General features: G+C 40.0%; 1 long non-coding RNA gene across 1 annotated transcript; it reads right to left on the bottom strand.

The window, feature by feature from the left end:
- Window positions 1-590: 590 nt before the first annotated feature.
- LOC140270380 (uncharacterized) lies at window positions 591-16,008 on the bottom strand. Its single transcript, XR_011907708.1, has 3 exons — window positions 15,794-16,008; window positions 3,813-3,996; window positions 591-2,342 (listed from the first exon to the last, which is right to left on the bottom strand). It is a non-coding gene; the product is annotated as an uncharacterized lncRNA (long non-coding RNA).
- Window positions 16,009-16,877: the final 869 nt, after the last annotated feature.

Here is a 16,877-nt window from a genome sequence, read left to right as displayed (position 1 = left end):
CTAGGTGTGGACCTGTCAAAAGACAAGGGGTTAATGCAGTGCAATGCTGCTTAAAGCACACTTTGCTCTTTTCAATTTTTACCATTGTGCTTGGCAAGATCAAACGAGCCCTTTCAACATGTTGCGGTGTTCAATGAGCTTTCATGTCTTACCTCATTACTGGAAAACTTTTCTTTGACTGAGCCGAGGTCTGAGCGGAGTCTAGTCAGACAATGGGGCTGGACGACTTTCAGCGTAATACAATGAGGAGGCAACAAAGATGTTGTCTCAAATCCCTCTCGAGATGCTGAGCCCCCACACTTTACTGTGGCCAACAGGCCTGTGAATTACAGTAAGTCTCCTAAAAGTGAAGATTTGTAACTCCTCTGATCAGACTCAGCTCACGACCAGTGGAGGCTAAATCCCTGCAGGGAACCAGCAGGATGAGATGAGCTGCCCATTTTAAACCCTTTCTGATAGTTTTACGAAGAATGGTTTAAAGGCTGAATTTAACGTTAACATATACTTGTTTTAGGAAGGTGAAATATTCAAAGAGTGGTTCAAATGAAAATATAATTGGGAGAGATTTTTATTTAAAATAAAACACAACATTTGTTCTTAAAAAATGTTTTATTCATGCCATTTTAAAACAGTTACAAAATTTTCTCTCTCATTTTTTTTGCTAACATTTCATGCCAGGACTGCAATATTTTTTCCAATCATTTTTGGGCAAACAAAGCAAACAAAGCTTTGAGTGAATCCTTGAGTATACAGACTCCTTTCTGACTCTGAGAATTGGGCTACAAAAGTCAGAAAACCCAGACAGAAGTGATATTTCACTGATCAGCAGTCACTCTCAGAGGAAACTACTTTTGACTTTTTTCTATAACTTCTTTTAAATATAGACACCAGCTCTGATAGTTTCACTTTTTCTATATTTTTCACACATGCCAGTCTGTCTCTTTTTCTGTATGTACGTCTCTCACTTTTATAACTTCATTTCCTCTCCTGTTGATTTAATTTGTTTGTTTTTAAACATTTTTATCATCTTTCCAGCAATAACTGCTTTATAGGCTCAGGTAATTGCAGACTGTCAAACCAAAATGCTTGTGGGAGACAATATAAATATTTGAGTGAATAAAAAAAAAAAACTCTCCTGTGAACTATCTTAAGTAGAAAATTGAAAATGAAATAAACAGCTTCTATTGTGAATTTTCCACTGATAAAATTTTTCCTTTCTTTGAGGGAACCAGCCAATACGAGCAAAGCTTTTGTTCCTGTTATCACTCACTGTTCATTTGTCTCCCAGCCGGAAAGCCATGTTAAGATAACGCCATTCTATCATCTGATTGTCTTATCAAAGATGAACGACACAGCACCCACATCGTTCTGCTGAAAAAGGTTAAGTGCCTCTTCTTATAGTCTGCAGCTAAAATACTTTAATAACAACTATTAACTACAATGTTCCTTAAACACCCACTTTATCAAAGATTTCTTTACCATATAGAGGTACCACGCTCATACAGACTCATCCTCAAGTCCTGTTTAATTTCTTATGGCCTCCTCTCAACATTTCAAGTGCAAGAGTGTGCAACCCTTATGCAGCATTTGACACCAGGGTCAGTGGAATTGCCCCACTTGAACTAAAAGACATTTAGTTTGGTTTGGAAAGTGAAAACTCGGACACCATTAATTTGTTTGCTCTCCCACTAGTCATGGCCACAGCAAATGCCATCACCTCAAAGAAGTGGTCGGCCGTCTTCACTTTTATTTGTTTGTTTCTTTGGAGGGTGTGAGAAGTTGTGGAGCCTGGCTGCAGCGGACATTGCACTTGTGCGGGTGGGGGGTGGGGGGTGCAGCTACTACCCAGAAGGAAGGCTTTGCAGGGAGAAAGCTATAGGAAGCTAGCAAACAAGTTAGCTGGTGACAGGGTGGGGGTGGAGGTGGTGATGGTGCTGGTGCTGGGAGGGGTGGGGATTCATTTAGCCAGGCATAGCTGCTCTTGTTTGTGGTTGTCCCTGACAGCGTCGGCAACGCTGCTCCAAAGCACCTGTGTTTGCTCACTAGCTTTCCCCCAATCTGCTCGAAAAATGCTGTGAGCATGTCACATGGTGGCCAGATAGCCTGGGCACCATGGGAATACAAAAGCCGGGGCTTTTAGAACAGTTAATCATTAATGGAGGCCTCTCTTTTGTTCCCATTCAGCTCCATGCTGACAGAGGCTTTGATAATACATATGGCAGACAGGTCAGACGCAGATATAGCCAAGTACATCGACAGGAAAGAGCTTTCAGGTCGCATGATGCAGAGGGATGAAAATGAGCAGCGGTGGAAGTGCCTATCACATGAAAATCCATGATCATCTGTAGAGAACAGAGAGAAAACACAGGTCAATTTTACACCACATTGTATAAAATGTTGTTATATTGTTCAACAATGATTAAAATCCTTTTATTAACTAGCAGGGAAGAAGGTGTTGGCCAATCCTGGCCAACTCTGCAGGCTCTTGAGCTCAGCAGTTGCGTGTACTAGAAACTAGAAAAATGCATGATTACGGCTTTGTCGCTGATTGGCAGGGTGGCAATAAGTAGAGCAAGTCTTTGCGGTTGAAGGCCATTTTACCAACCCCTCAATTAATTAACATTCCCTAATCTCAGTTTGCTCTCCATCTTGAACTGTCAATGAAAAGTCTGGGACTCATTTCACGCCTGTCAAAGTAGGCTTTGGAACAAGGGTTGGAAATACAAATGCATGAACTTGCTTCCACAAAGCAAGGCCCAATTTATCTGGAGGGGAAGATTAGGTTTGCACAGCCACATTCATATAAATAGCTAAAAGGGTCAGACACAAACTCTTATCTTCCATTTACCTCAGCATGCCAATAGTTCTTTATTGAAAGTTAGTTTCGACTCTACCCTGACCTTCCCCCCAGTGCTAACAATACTGTATAGGACTTGGGGAGGATAGTGGGACCACAAACCTTTACGGCTGAAAATGCAGCACAAGTGCAGGCAAAGTGGCCACTCAATGCAGGATGCTTGGTTTGCCAAGAGTCAATAATTAACGCAGGACTTTTAGTGATATCTGCTCTCACACACTGAGTAGAAGTCAAAAGATAAATGAAGGCTGTGTTTCAGGGAATGAAGTAAGGCTCTTACTTACCAACTTAGGTGCTTTAGCAAATATACTGGCCCACACATAAGTTTCTTTTGAGATGTTTGTAGTCAGTTCTCATGACTCTCTGAGTCAATATGCCCCCAAGTTTGCCAACAACAGCAAAATGATTTAGGAAAGCACTTCCTGAAATCTGCCATAGAAACCTTTTGCCTTTCAACTTTTTCAACATAAAATAGTTTCTCATGTATTTTATACTCCCTTATATTTTTTAAATAAAAAAATAAATATTTTTTTCTGTTTCAATGGAATACAGAATCGTAACCACAAAATAAAAACATCTTCTTTGTCATGTGAGCGTCATGCGGCCGTAAATCTTTCCCTTCTTTCTATGTAGTTCCACTTCACTTCGGTGTGTTTATTAGCAAACCCTGGTCACCAGTGATAAGGGCCACTGATGTCCCTAAACTGTAATGTAGCTCACAATCTCTCAACACGCCCATGTTTCTAGCAGTATTCGCACTGTACAATTCACAATAAGAGGAAAACAGAGAAAAATATAGGTGTTAATAAATCCTCTGTCTCAGCTATAGGGAAATTAATTAGGTTTAGTGGAGTAAAAGGATGGGCTTAACAAGTGTATGCTTCAAACAAAAGTTCCTGTTTCTGGAGGGAAGGTGCATGGGTGATGGATGGCTTGGCAAACATAGTTGACATACCTGGGCAATGCCATGGGCCGGTCACAACCCAGGACTGAGAGGGACATTGTGTGAGGTTTTGAGTGTGCGTTTGTGTGTGAGTGCATCAGCGTGTTTCCTCCAAAGCTATCCTTCTTCCCTCTGAGGCTTCCTCTCCCTCCTCTCCTCCACTCGGGCCGTGGGGATCACTTCAGTCAGCAGAGCCCTGTTTGACAGAGACACAGCCTCCATATAAATCCCATCCTCCTATTTATTTGATGTGCAGTTCTACTAGGACGCCTTCGATCCGTCCTCGGGGAGCCCGCATCTCAAAACACTCAAATAGTCTGGGTGTGCAGATAAGCACGGGGCTTGAATTATACTCCCAAATTCCCAAATCCTTGTAGAGCGTTGTGCAATTCAATTTTTAAAAACACATATATATAAAAAAAACGTATTTTAGTAATTAGAATAAATGTGACTGCTGTTTTATGTCATTTACTCTGTTGTATTATTGTGCATTGTATGTCGCAGATGATTATAGGAAAAATAAAAAGGGAAAAAATGTGCTCATATGTTTTTTCATCGGGTGCAGTTTGAAGTGTGGGAGATGGGTCAGTGCAGTCTGGTGCTTGAGTGGCAGACCTTTACAGGGAACACCCAGGAATGTTTAGTTAACTCACCCGTCGCATTCAAGCATGTGTGTCAAAGGTGTTTACAGCGTGTTGACATTCACACACTGGCAGAGAGGTAATGTGAATAGTATAGCCATGTCGGGCTGAAACGCTTCTTGAATTAATTTTTCAACGGGAATTGTGTGAAGCAGAGACAATAAAATATTCCAGTACAAACTGGCATTTAAATGATAGAATTAGAATATTTCTAATTATTTATTATCTATTCTTATTGCAATAGCAGTTGCAAAATGGTTCTTTTTGCATCGCCACAAAAATGTATGTCATTGTAAATCACTGAATATATATTCTGCAGAGCATATTATGTTTTAATATCCTTAGTATTAGTTTTTGCTGTAAATATTGCTGTTCATACTCAATCGATATATCATCAAACAGTTTCTTTAAAAATATCTTGCAATAACAATAAAAAGCAGTGAGTTAAAGCCGACACAGGAGTGGCTCAATAAAGCATCGACACAGTAACGGGTTAAACTGGCCAGTTCTCTGGGGGTATGATTTCATACAAGCAAACAATTCTTTTCATCCATTAATCCAACAATAATATATAAATAACATCCACAATGGGTCACAACAGCCAGTTTGCGGCGGTTAAGTTAACCTAGTGCTGGATCAATGCAGTATGACCTGACACTGGGTAAATTTTTAACCCGGTGATTTTTAGAATTGACACACTGACAAAGACACATACTTACATTTTTAGATTATTGTCCATATATACACTTTTATGTTACACTTTTTTTTATTAATGGGATTTGGGTAGGCTTCACATTTATAGAATTCCATCACACTTGTGCTGTGATATCTGTAACATTAGATCGAAAAAAAAAATTCTAAAAACATGCATGTTTTATAAAAGACTCAAAAATCATATCTAATGACAGTTTGAAATCTGAATATTTAAGTTTTTTTACTGTAAATTATGTTTATGGATTTATTTTTCATGTGCATTCAAACCATTTCTTTAATTTGCTTTTTTGATAAATAAAGTAAAATTATTCTGATAATGAACCTCATGTTGTAGTGATCAACTGATAATGTGTTATAAGCAATTCTATTATATGTCATATATTAACTCACTAAAACAAAGGTCAAAGACAAGATATGCATTGTACAATTAAAGATTTAATGATTTAAGTTGTGCGTCAACATTTTTTGAATAAAATCCCTGTTTTGGAATCTGTTTTGTTTTGTATTTATGGATTCATGAAATATTATCTCTGATCAGGAATACTCCTTATTTTTTATTTTCATTCATTTTTTATTTGCTTTTTTGGATAAAGGAAGACATTATGCTTATTGGAAGAAAGGACTGTGGGTGATAATGATATTATATGGTTATAATATTAGTCTAATCTGGAAAATTATTAGTACGAGTCAAAGTCAAGACAAGAAAAAAAAACAGATTATATTGATGTATTTTTCTAAATTTGCCAGATATGCATGCCTCAGTTTTTCCATCTTAGATAGATGAGTATCAAAAGACACAAATATAGCATGGTTTTGAACCTTTTTTTTTTCTTTTTAATAGAAAAAAAATCCAATCACAATTAAGTTATGCCAGCAAGCCCTGTCTGTCTGTTTGTCTGCATGTCTGTTTGTCCATACGACCACCCACTGAGCGCTCCGGGGATGGAAGTGAGTAGACCCACCAACTCTATTACTTTAACCTACATGTGAAAAAAAAAGCAGCTAACCTGTTAAAGTGTCTGAACAACCAATTATTTTAGGTCACATCACCTACACATTTAGCAACTGAACCACACACCAAAAATCTACAGGCATCCCTCAGACGTTCACTGTTTTAGGTAATTGGAGAAGTGTTGTAAGTTTCCTATGACTCACATGGTTCTTTTCTCCACCCATGAATGCAGGAAAATTGTAGGTCGTAGTTAACTTTTGAAACGAAGTCCCCTCAACTCATAAATTACACGGCAACGGACAACCTTAAGCGGTGTTGAAATGCCTCGAACAGAGCTTTATTTCAGTGTTGCTGGAGCGTGAAGCTGAGAGCACCACCCCACAAGGAGCCTGGCTCTCACAAGCACACATAAGACAGCAATTTATCTTGCCATACCTGAGGTCTGACATGCTGGCAAAGCTCTGTTGGCGCACCAAAGGTGGATGTAAACACAAGAACTTACTGTTTCTTAATAATCTTGCTCTTTAAGGTATTGCTTCCGTAACAGAGCATACCTTTTTTTGTGATTGAGGTCCCTATGAATAAAGTCTGGTCTTAAATTTAATTTTTCTGCCCCAAACAAAAGGGTTTTCCTTCCTGGGGCCTGTCTTGGCACAGCTACTGGCACTTTGAAATCTGATCTTATAGATTAAGAGCTTAGCCATTAGAATAAACCATTGTGGAGTCATTATGGGTTGTGTTTTCACTATGGTGAAAAAAAGCACAGTTTTCATGCAGTGTCTTTAAGTGTAAAAGTCTTCTGTAAGCAAAGATCATCACGCTCTTCAAAATACATTTTAAACCTAAATAAAAAGCATATACATAAATATGCCTTTCACACAATTGTGACAGTACAAACAGTCAGTGAACATCTTTTTTCAAAGGGTTGCTTCACAACATCATATTGTGTTGAAATCGTCCTCAGTCTGACCACCCAGGGGGTCCTGACACCGCAACCTTTACAGAGGGGGATGGGCTTCTGTGTGTGTGTTTGTATTTTGGCAAGTGTCTGCTCACATGCATGAATACACTCCTTCGTCTTATGTGTATTGATCCCCCTGCGCATCCCACTACTCTTCTTTTTTTATGTTTGTTTGTTTGTTTGTTTCTGATTCATTTACTATTGTTATTTTCTTCCCGACAGACTTCAGCGGGGAAGCTCACTACTTCCATTTCCTGCCACGCAGACAGCATTTCATGCATTGAGTGTGAATACACATTCATCAGCAAACCGGTCAATGTAAATGCAAACACAAACCAACACAGCAAAACAAAAGAGCACAATATGGATCCTTCTTTCAGCCAGAGCCACTACACTTGTTGTATTTGCCCTCTCTTCTGGTTGGAGTTGCCATTAGGTCATATAATGGCCACATCTCATTCTCCCTCAAGAGCCCTCAGAAGCTTTCTACCTATGGCTGCAAAAACACATCTTGGTTCGGTTCAAAGATAAGAATAAAGACAATGATACTCCATATATAACTTTTTTTTTTCACAATTAAAAGTGATTAAATTACTCTGAAATTTAAATTCAGCCTCACAAATACGTCATTATCGCACTCAGTTGTTGACTTGTGCTTCCCTCTCTAAGATGAGGAGAGGGGTCACCCTTTATCCTCCCCTCCCTAGGCAGCCCTGCCTTTTATGACAAAGTGAGAGCGATTCAACCCCTAAACGAGTACACATGCTAAGGTGAACTGAGATACACATGCGATAACCCATTCAATTAGACAACAGAATCATGGCAGGGAGAATGTGGACAGATAAATGACCATACAGTATGGCTTACAATGGGAATTAAAAGTATGGGGCAGCTGGGCTCTTATCTGGCCAGGGAAGAAGAAACCAGGCAACAAAGGGAGGCCTACGACTAAGAGGCTTGATGCATGGGAAAGCCATGGGCCGGCCATTGTGGCTGCCCTTCTGCTGAGCAAATAGTCCAAACTGTTCATTCCCCATCTCCCATTCTCTCGCCGGTACATTGTTTGTGTCCTTGCATTTCATTCTGACTGGGGAAGATTGCTCTCAGGGCCAGTGAGCAAACAGTCCAGAAAAGAGCCAGCTATCTCCTGCCGTTCCCAGGAGAACTAGCATTTTTATTTCAGCTCCAAGCTGTCAAAGGATTGGAGAGTTTATGTCAGGATCCTGAATTAATTGCTTTAAGCCTTGGGGCCGACGCCGGCGTTTTTATCACCAAATGTTCGGTAAAATGTTTCCTAGCAAATTATGCAGCACCCCCACCATCTCCTTTCTGAGTCGCCAAACATTTGGTATTGGATACATACAGCATGACTTTCAGCAACACAAATGATGTGTTTAGTTGTTGTGACAGCACAATGCCGTGAATAGTGATGGGGTATAGCACGGCTGTCAAGGATTTGGTGGGATGAAAGCAAACAGGAAACTTTTGTGTGTATGTGTGTCTGTTTTCTTCCTTTTCCGTGATGGTAGGTGCACGAGCCAAGCTTGGCAATAAAATGAGTATGCTTACAGATGCCTCAATAAACCATAGATGTTGAGACATTTGGTGGACCAAGCTTTAAAGGCTCCAAACTGTCCTCTGAACTGCCAAACTGACTTCACAACCGTCTGCCATCCTCATATCCATCCCTTGCTACTGATTACTTTATAACTATATACTGCATATCATATATTTGGATCTGAAAAACTCGTACCTATGCCTTCAAGGCATATATTCGCCCCGACTCCATATAACAACTGTTTCATGGTCTTAAACAAGCAAATGAACCCATTAAATCGAGGCTACTTTGTTATTATAAACTTTCACTGTCAAAAATGTCCTCTAATTCAGACAACAATTCAGGCATCAGCTCCACAACTGAAAGGCCTCATGGAGCAAACTCCGGCTCTACGGATGAAAGGCACTCAGGATGAATTTGAAATACAATGGGTCTCTTTGTCGTGACAGTTTCACTTCTGCTTGATCAAAAATTAGGAAGCAAATAAGAGCCGTTCAGCAGTGAACCAGAAATTACACACAACAAATGCAGAAAATGCTACATTCAGCCAGACTCCAGGGAGGACGAGCTTAAAGATAAACTTTGGACTCAATTTCTCTGTAGTTAATGCTTTATTGTGTTTATATCAGTAAGTCAAAATCATGCTTTTGGTGCAGCTGAAAACCTCTGGCTTTCATACACAGTTTTGAATCAGGAGTATCGATATATAATTCCATCAGTGCTGACCTGTTTTTTACTTTTAGCGTTTACAAACTTCATTTTATTGGCGAACTTGGATGTTTTCATCCCACACTGTGCCAAAACAGGAAAAGGAAGTTCAACGGTTCAACAGAGTCTTTAGAGCCACATATCAATAACTGAACCAAGAGCCACCAGCTTTCCACATAGAAATTGAGTGGTGTCCTGTACCATCATATTTGCATCCAAAAAGGTATTACAGCATTTCACTATCCCGCATGATGTTATTCAATTTGCATAAATAAGCCCCTTAACAAATTACCTGTCATTCACTCTTTGCTGACGTTAGTAGGCCAAGGTGGTAGTTCTGTAATATAACTACTAATATGGAGATATTCCACAAAATATGTCCTTCTATTCATGTCAAGGATTTGCTTATGAAAGCAACTCTATGCAAAACTGTCTCAGACACTGACACTTCAAACAACGGTTGGTTGTAACAATTCTGAAATTATGACAAATTTAACTGTAACCATAAATTTCTCTATTGCAATACATGTACTATAACGTCTTAGCTTTCTATTGCGTACTTCAACATACGAATATCGCAGCTCTGACCAATAAATCTGCCCGCCGACTTCTTAATCTTAAAGGATATTAGGTGACAAACTCCATGATGTTTCTGTCAGCGTCAAGCAGGCGAGGGTTAAATAGTGTGTATCAAGGGACTACTCTGCTGTGGGGAAAACATACAGGCCTCATCCTTCATTATAATCTGCTCAACAGCCCTATAGACACCTCCCAGCTTTCCTCAATCCTTCAACTGAGCATCCATCTTTCCATTATAAATAACACAGCCATTTATATGGGATTAAATTGGGGATTAATTTGATTCACGTCAGGGTATGGGAACTCATTAGTGGGCTGACTGTGGCAGTATACATGGAGAGAATTTAATTTGAATCCCCAAGGGAAGCACAACAAGACACCGGAGTCGTGTTGAAATATAGCTCTGAAAGACAAGGAGGGGTATTGTTCCACTCTCTTGATTTTGACACCAGTAAAGTGGAACGTTATTGCTGTTGATGGGTTGTTATCTAATTGAAAGCAGCACTACTATTAGGTGAGGGTGCCCATGAAATGGATAGATCTTGTTGGATAGAGTGAGATTAGTTAATCTGAAGAAAAAGGCTTACCCTCAGATTTGGCCTTGTCTACCTGCATGGTTGAAGACCCTCACATGAATGGGAGAAAGTATGCACAGCTTTTCTCTCACACATGTATGGTATTAAAATGAGCACATTATTTGAATGTCAGTGATTCTCATGAATGTTGAAATGGCATATCTATTGCGGCCATTCCTGACAACCAGTGCAGTGTAAGGCAAAGGCATTAAATTCAACTCAAGTGCAGATTACAGAATTTACCCTTGCAGAACACCACCATGACATTCTCTAAATTGGACAAGTCCCATTGTAAGATATCCTATCAGTGTGCACATGTCTGCATAGGAGAACATATGCAGGACAAAATATTCTGTAGTTTGTTATTCCGAGGACAGCACTGGGGGCACACAGACTTGTTTGCCTTTGCTGGGAGAGGAGATTGGATTGGGGGTTTAAATGAATCGCTGGAGCACCACGTTTATAGGTTTCATTAACTTTTAATGAGTTGAGTGTCCTTCGCTGCGATTGGCTGGCAAAGCGCTGCCTTCACTTCCTGGAACTGGAGCTGAGGGGGAAGTCAGGAGATATAGCAGCATGTTGGCTTCCATGTCATGACCATGTGCTGCTGAATGTGCCACACAGGGTGAAAATGGCTCAGAAAATGGGGATGTAATGTGGCACTATACGTGGTGCTATTCATCAGCACTGGCAAGAGCTGAATCTAAGACATGGATGTATCGAGTCTCAAGGGGAATAAAGAAACCATCGTAGATCAATCACAGTCAAGCATCCCTTTACCACTTCTGACTGACATATCGTTTTATGCTGGCTTTGCCAGCAAGGTTTCATCTCAAAGAGAGGCATGAGGCCCACAGGGAAATGCCTGTGGAATTGTCAAAGAGGAGCTAGAAGCATGAGTGTGTGCTTGAACACAAATGAACCCATACCCAATGCCTAACTTCACATTTTGAGCATCTTTAATCTCCATCCAATATCATATTGTTCTGCCTGACTGATCACATTTTTTTTATCATGTATGGCAGTTTTTTCTTCTAACTGAGAAGCTAATCCACACCCCCCTCCAGTTTGAAGCTGAGCCTCACTTCAGTGCTTTTGTGAAACAATAGCTTTGGCAGTCATTTGGTTTTATCTCCATCACACTGACATATGACAGAAAGCTTCCCCTCAAAACTTTACATTAACTTCACCACCCTTGATATTCTGTGGTTCCTGATTGGCTTGGTTTGGTGGGGACTCTTTTGCTTCCATCTGCATGATGAGGAAAAACACTGACCATCCATCCACTTCCAGCCGTATAAAAGCAGCAGGGTAGTGAAAGGCACCCCATCCAGGCCTGAATAGATTGCCTTTAGGTCACTGCATGTCCCACCAGCTGTTGCCTCACAGTACTCAATGGGCATTGTTGATGGATCTTTCTCTCTCCCTCTTTTTCTCTCTCAGGACATGAAGGAGTCCTGCACTGGAATGTCACAGAGTTGTGTCAGAAAAGTGCGGACACATCACAGTTAGCATCTGCATTCTCACCCTGTCCATCCTGGCATCCCTGTCTTTTTCTCTCTGGTGGTCTCTGTCTCACACACACATATCTCCTCCTTTTCATCATCATCACCATGATTATAGATCACCAGAGTGACCTTTCCATAGATTCAGATTTGCAAAATAATATCCACTTCAGTCACTTATAAATCAAACTATCAAACATTTTTTGGCAATATGTGCTCTTTAGTAATGAAAAGAGGCAAATAGTTAGCAAGTCAACTTCAAAACATGTCCTCAATTTCTCAAATGTTTTATGTGCTCAAAGCAAAGCAGACTGAAGGACTATATTACATTTCAGTCAAAAACCATCAACTGGGGTGAATATTTTCTCTAAATTTCTGATTATAATCTAGAAGGATATCAAGTCAATGAGCACAAAGAATTAATTTCTAGTTTCTACTGTTTCACTGCTTGTATTAAATATCAGTATAACATTAAGAGTTAAAACTAACCACAGAGAATCACTGACCTTTGAAAAAAATCATACTTTTCATGTGTTGAGAATTATGATTTATAGGAAAAAAAGCTTATTGCTGATATGAATAGTACATCACAGCCAAACGATTAATAGATGCAGAGGCATTTATTACTTGAATTCTATCACGACTGTATCAATTTTCCTCTTCTAAATAGAGAATGATTTAAGGGAGATTTAACCCAAATGATAACTCTAAATTCAAACTTGAACCTAAAACCATGCAATGAAGGCCTTTAAAAACACAAATGTTTGAGATAGGTTAATACAATCGCGATTTGAATTGTTGAATTATTAATACATATTTTCTGTTCTTTGGATAGAAACTATTAAGAAAAAACTCCGTACTATGGGTTCATTAAATGTGTGTTTGTGCGCATTTTAGACTAAAGCTGAACCTGTATTATTGCAACAGAATGAATGAAAGATGCATTTCCCAAATGAGCCTATATGCATGCAGCTTTGTTTAGTACTATGTCGCGTTAGTATTCATTTCAATTAATGGATTTTTTTATATTTCGCTAACTTTTGATTTTTGAATTTTGTTTTTCGATTGTCCTGAATCACCAATAAACTTCCTGCCAAGAACAGAAAATAGCAGATGACACAAAAGAAGTCTTTCTTAGATCAACAGACATCGACGTCTTAAAAAATTTCGATCCAATCACATTTTGTTTCCATATAAAAAATTTAATTGAATTTGAATTTTCTAGTTTTATTTTTACAAATGTTTTTACAAATTTCTCCAAATGATAAAATAATAAGAAAACTTTTTTTTCGTTAACTGTGGACAAGTGCGGAGAAAATTGGACACGTGTACATCGGATGGACGGACGGGACGGCGAAGCGTCACACCGGAATGGGCCGCCTGCTGTGAAACCATGGGTGGCTTTGAGTTCTGACTTTGTGGTCCCTTTAATATACTGAGGGACGACAGTTTGCCTTGCTAAGATATGGGATTAGGAGTATTTCTGGTGAAAGAGGAGTTAAGTCGGGCTAGTGTGGACGGTCCCTCCCCTGCAAAAGGCTGAGACAGAATTACAGCTTGTTGGACCGGTGTCCCGCCGTCTCCATGGAGACAGATCTACTTGGGTGTTCCAGTCTGCGGCTGCAGCGCAAAGCCTATAGGTGCGGCAGAAGCCTGCTGTGGATATATTACCACAGGACTCTCTGAAATAACCCACACCTGATTTAATAATTAAATCAATAGCTCGATGTGGAGAATAATCAAGGATTCAAATAAGCATAGTCTGTTTTTGTTATTGTTTTTTATCTGGGCAGAGTGGTTGATTAACTAAACCTTCTCGCACTTACGCACGTCAAACTGCTTTACACGCTTCTCCGCTGATGGTAATGTTGATTGCATTACGTCAAACGATTTAGGCCCTATATTCCTTATTTCCTCTTTTGGATAGGCCTGTTAGAAATTCTGTTATGAATGGAAGCGCCATTGCCGCGCTTGTCTATTGAGCTGACGCCCATGGGTGGATGCACATATGGTTTATAGCGTACTGAGTCACTCATTGAAACAAAGGCCCAAACTCGCCGTGGCATTAGAGTGTCTCTCTTCTAAAGATCCTGTATTACTAGACGTTTTTTAAAGATATAAAAGGGAAAAAGGAAATCTCGTATTGTTGTAAAACAGAGTCAGAATTGAGATGAACTCATTTCTGTGTAGGGTTGAGACATTATCGTTTCCATGCGTGCCGAGACGCAACAAACTTTGTCACTTCGATGTTATACCTTTGTTGATAACTGGATGTTTCCAGTCATGCAGCCGGAGTCAAACTGTCTGCAAAAGACGCGCCTGGATGAATTGTATCTATGTGGGAAAAGGAGGTCTGATTTACAGGCCCTTTAAGAAATATGCAAATACGACCACAAGAAATGCAGAGAAATCAGGTTAACGGGCTAAAAAGGATCAACAGGCACAACCACCCTTTATTCAGTTGCTATAACAACAGATGTCCTCGTCTGTGATGGCGCCGGCCAGGAGCTGCAGAGGTATCCTCCTTGAAAGAAAAGCCGTGTTTAAAGTTTGGAGACGGGGAAGGTGTGTAATGCTGTGGCCTCGGCCCACGCTTGTTCGCCACAACAGATTGAGGCTGGTTACCTTTGAACCGGCAAAGACCCAAAAGGCCATTCCAGTCTCAGAGAGCGCCAGAGGGGGCTTGACTGAGGTTATCCCGCTTTGAAAGGGTCGGGGAGCGTCACGTTGGGATACAAATATTTAGTATTGGCTGGGCGACATTTTGAAGGGCTATCCATCCACTTAAGATTTAGAGCTGGCCGTTTAGAGGTTTAACAAACGAACTATGGCAAAATATTACATATTGTATAGGTAACCTTTTATTCTATTATTATTTTAATTATTATTATTAGTAGTAGTAGTAGTATTGTTATTGTTATTATTATTAATTGTATTATTATCTATTGTCGTTGTTGTTTTGTCGTCATTGCTGATTGATAATTTTTTTTATAAGTTGTAAAACACTGTGAAATTCAAAGTTTGTCAGAGAGCATAGCTTTTACTAAAAAAAACAAAACAATAAGACTACCTATTTCAATATAATTTAATCATCGCGAGTATTCATATAAATTCTCATGTAAATTTCATTATTAGTAATTAAAATATGTCATAAATGAAAACTAAATAAATCCGTTTCTTAGAGGTTTAAAGACGGTGGCAGGATCAATGCTGCAGTTAAGCTCCCTTTTAGGACAGCTGTGCAGCAACAGGATCTCTAACAGCCCGCACACTGCAAAAAAAAAAAAAACTCCAACAGTAAGTCATCAAGAGCACTCTGAGTCTCACATGCGTCTACACGAGTAAAGATCCGCTAGTCGTGTCTGTTATTCAGTTTGAAACAACATGTCTTAAAGTTAAAACCGCTGGCAGAAAAACTCTTTCTCACAAAAAATGCCCACATGCGGATGTAAGTGAAAAGCACTCGTGGTTTTTATCTTAGTTTTAAAGAATTCTAACAATGTATCCGCTAAATTACGCGCCCGTGTCGGGTTTTTTTGCAGTGCAGCAGCATCTCTCCACGCAACATGCAGCTCAGTGATACAGGAACTCAACGCAGCCTCTACCACACAACCTGCAGATCCCGTCAGCCTTGCACCACCCTGTCACGAAATTCAATACGTCTTCTTTTCCATGAATTTAGGATATCAGCCTCTGTACCCCTCCTCGTGCATGCCTGGGATCGCCATCAAATGATCCCTCCAAGTAGGAAAATAAAAGTTAAAGAGAGCGAGTGTTATGTGGAAATAAAAGCTTCATACCTGTTCAAAATAGCCGGTGCATGTTGTTGGCAAGCCACACAGGAGCCCATTGTAGAAGCTCGCCTTCTGCCTTCTGCAAAGGGCTCCAGACATCACGGCATTTATTTGAGCTCAAACTCTGTCACTGTTGACTTTAGCACAAAGCAAAGATTTCACTGCCCCGCTAGTTAAAAAAATGATTATTTTACAGAGATATCGATCAGTGTGCTATAAAAAAAATCAGCTTAGCATTATATGTCTAAAATGAATAGAACGAAATTTAATGTCTGTGTAAATTTACAGAGCCGCGGCGTCCTATTCAAAGTTTACACTTGTGCAATTTGGTTTGTGTGTGTACTCTTCCTATATGTGGGCATAGCCTCCACTCTATTGTTTACTGGCTTTGTTTATTCGCAGATCACGCTGTTTAAAGTACGATCTGTAAAGAGGGTCTGGAGAATAAACGCACACTTTAGGTCCTACGTGTTCGGAAGTCGAAGGGGTGTCATTTGATTATAAAGAGAGCATAAAATGTCCCCAAACTGTCCCCCGGCCTTGGATTTGAGCTCGGCGGGGAAGAGCGGCCAAGAGGGGACTTGGGATTCATGTGGACAACAACTAGCCTATCTTATCTAACAAGAGGGGAGGGCCCGGCTACTTTAAAAGTAGGGAGTAGACAATGGACCCCCAGATTGTGGGGAGAGAAGTTAGAGCATCACATTCAGGCGGCTCTGTTCCCGAATCAGCCCCCTTTTCCAGCAACTATTCTCCTGCGCCACGGGAGGCTGTTTTATGTGACAATGACACTTAATCTTATTCACTGATCTAACTTTGCAGAGTATGTGTGTGTGAGAGAGATACATACTGTTTATGTGTGTAGCATGGATGACTGACAGGCGGTGTGTGATTGGCACATGACATCTGTGTGTCAGTGTATGTATGGGAATTTGAATGGCTGATTGAATACGTGTATATTTTTACCTCTTCGCACATGTAGATTTGCGAGGGTGAGTCGTCTGTTTGCGCATTTGTGTCTTCGTCTATGGATGGATTTTTACCCCAATTTATAGCTTTGAATGAGCTTTGTTGGCCTATTTCTTATTTC

Source organism: Leuresthes tenuis, unplaced genomic scaffold (genome assembly GCF_036924035.1).
Source record: "Leuresthes tenuis unplaced genomic scaffold, fLeuTen1.0.hap1 SCAF_15, whole genome shotgun sequence".
In the NCBI taxonomy this organism is placed as follows: domain Eukaryota; kingdom Metazoa; phylum Chordata; class Actinopteri; order Atheriniformes; family Atherinopsidae; genus Leuresthes; species Leuresthes tenuis.
This window is presented reverse-complemented; position numbering and strand designations above follow the sequence as displayed.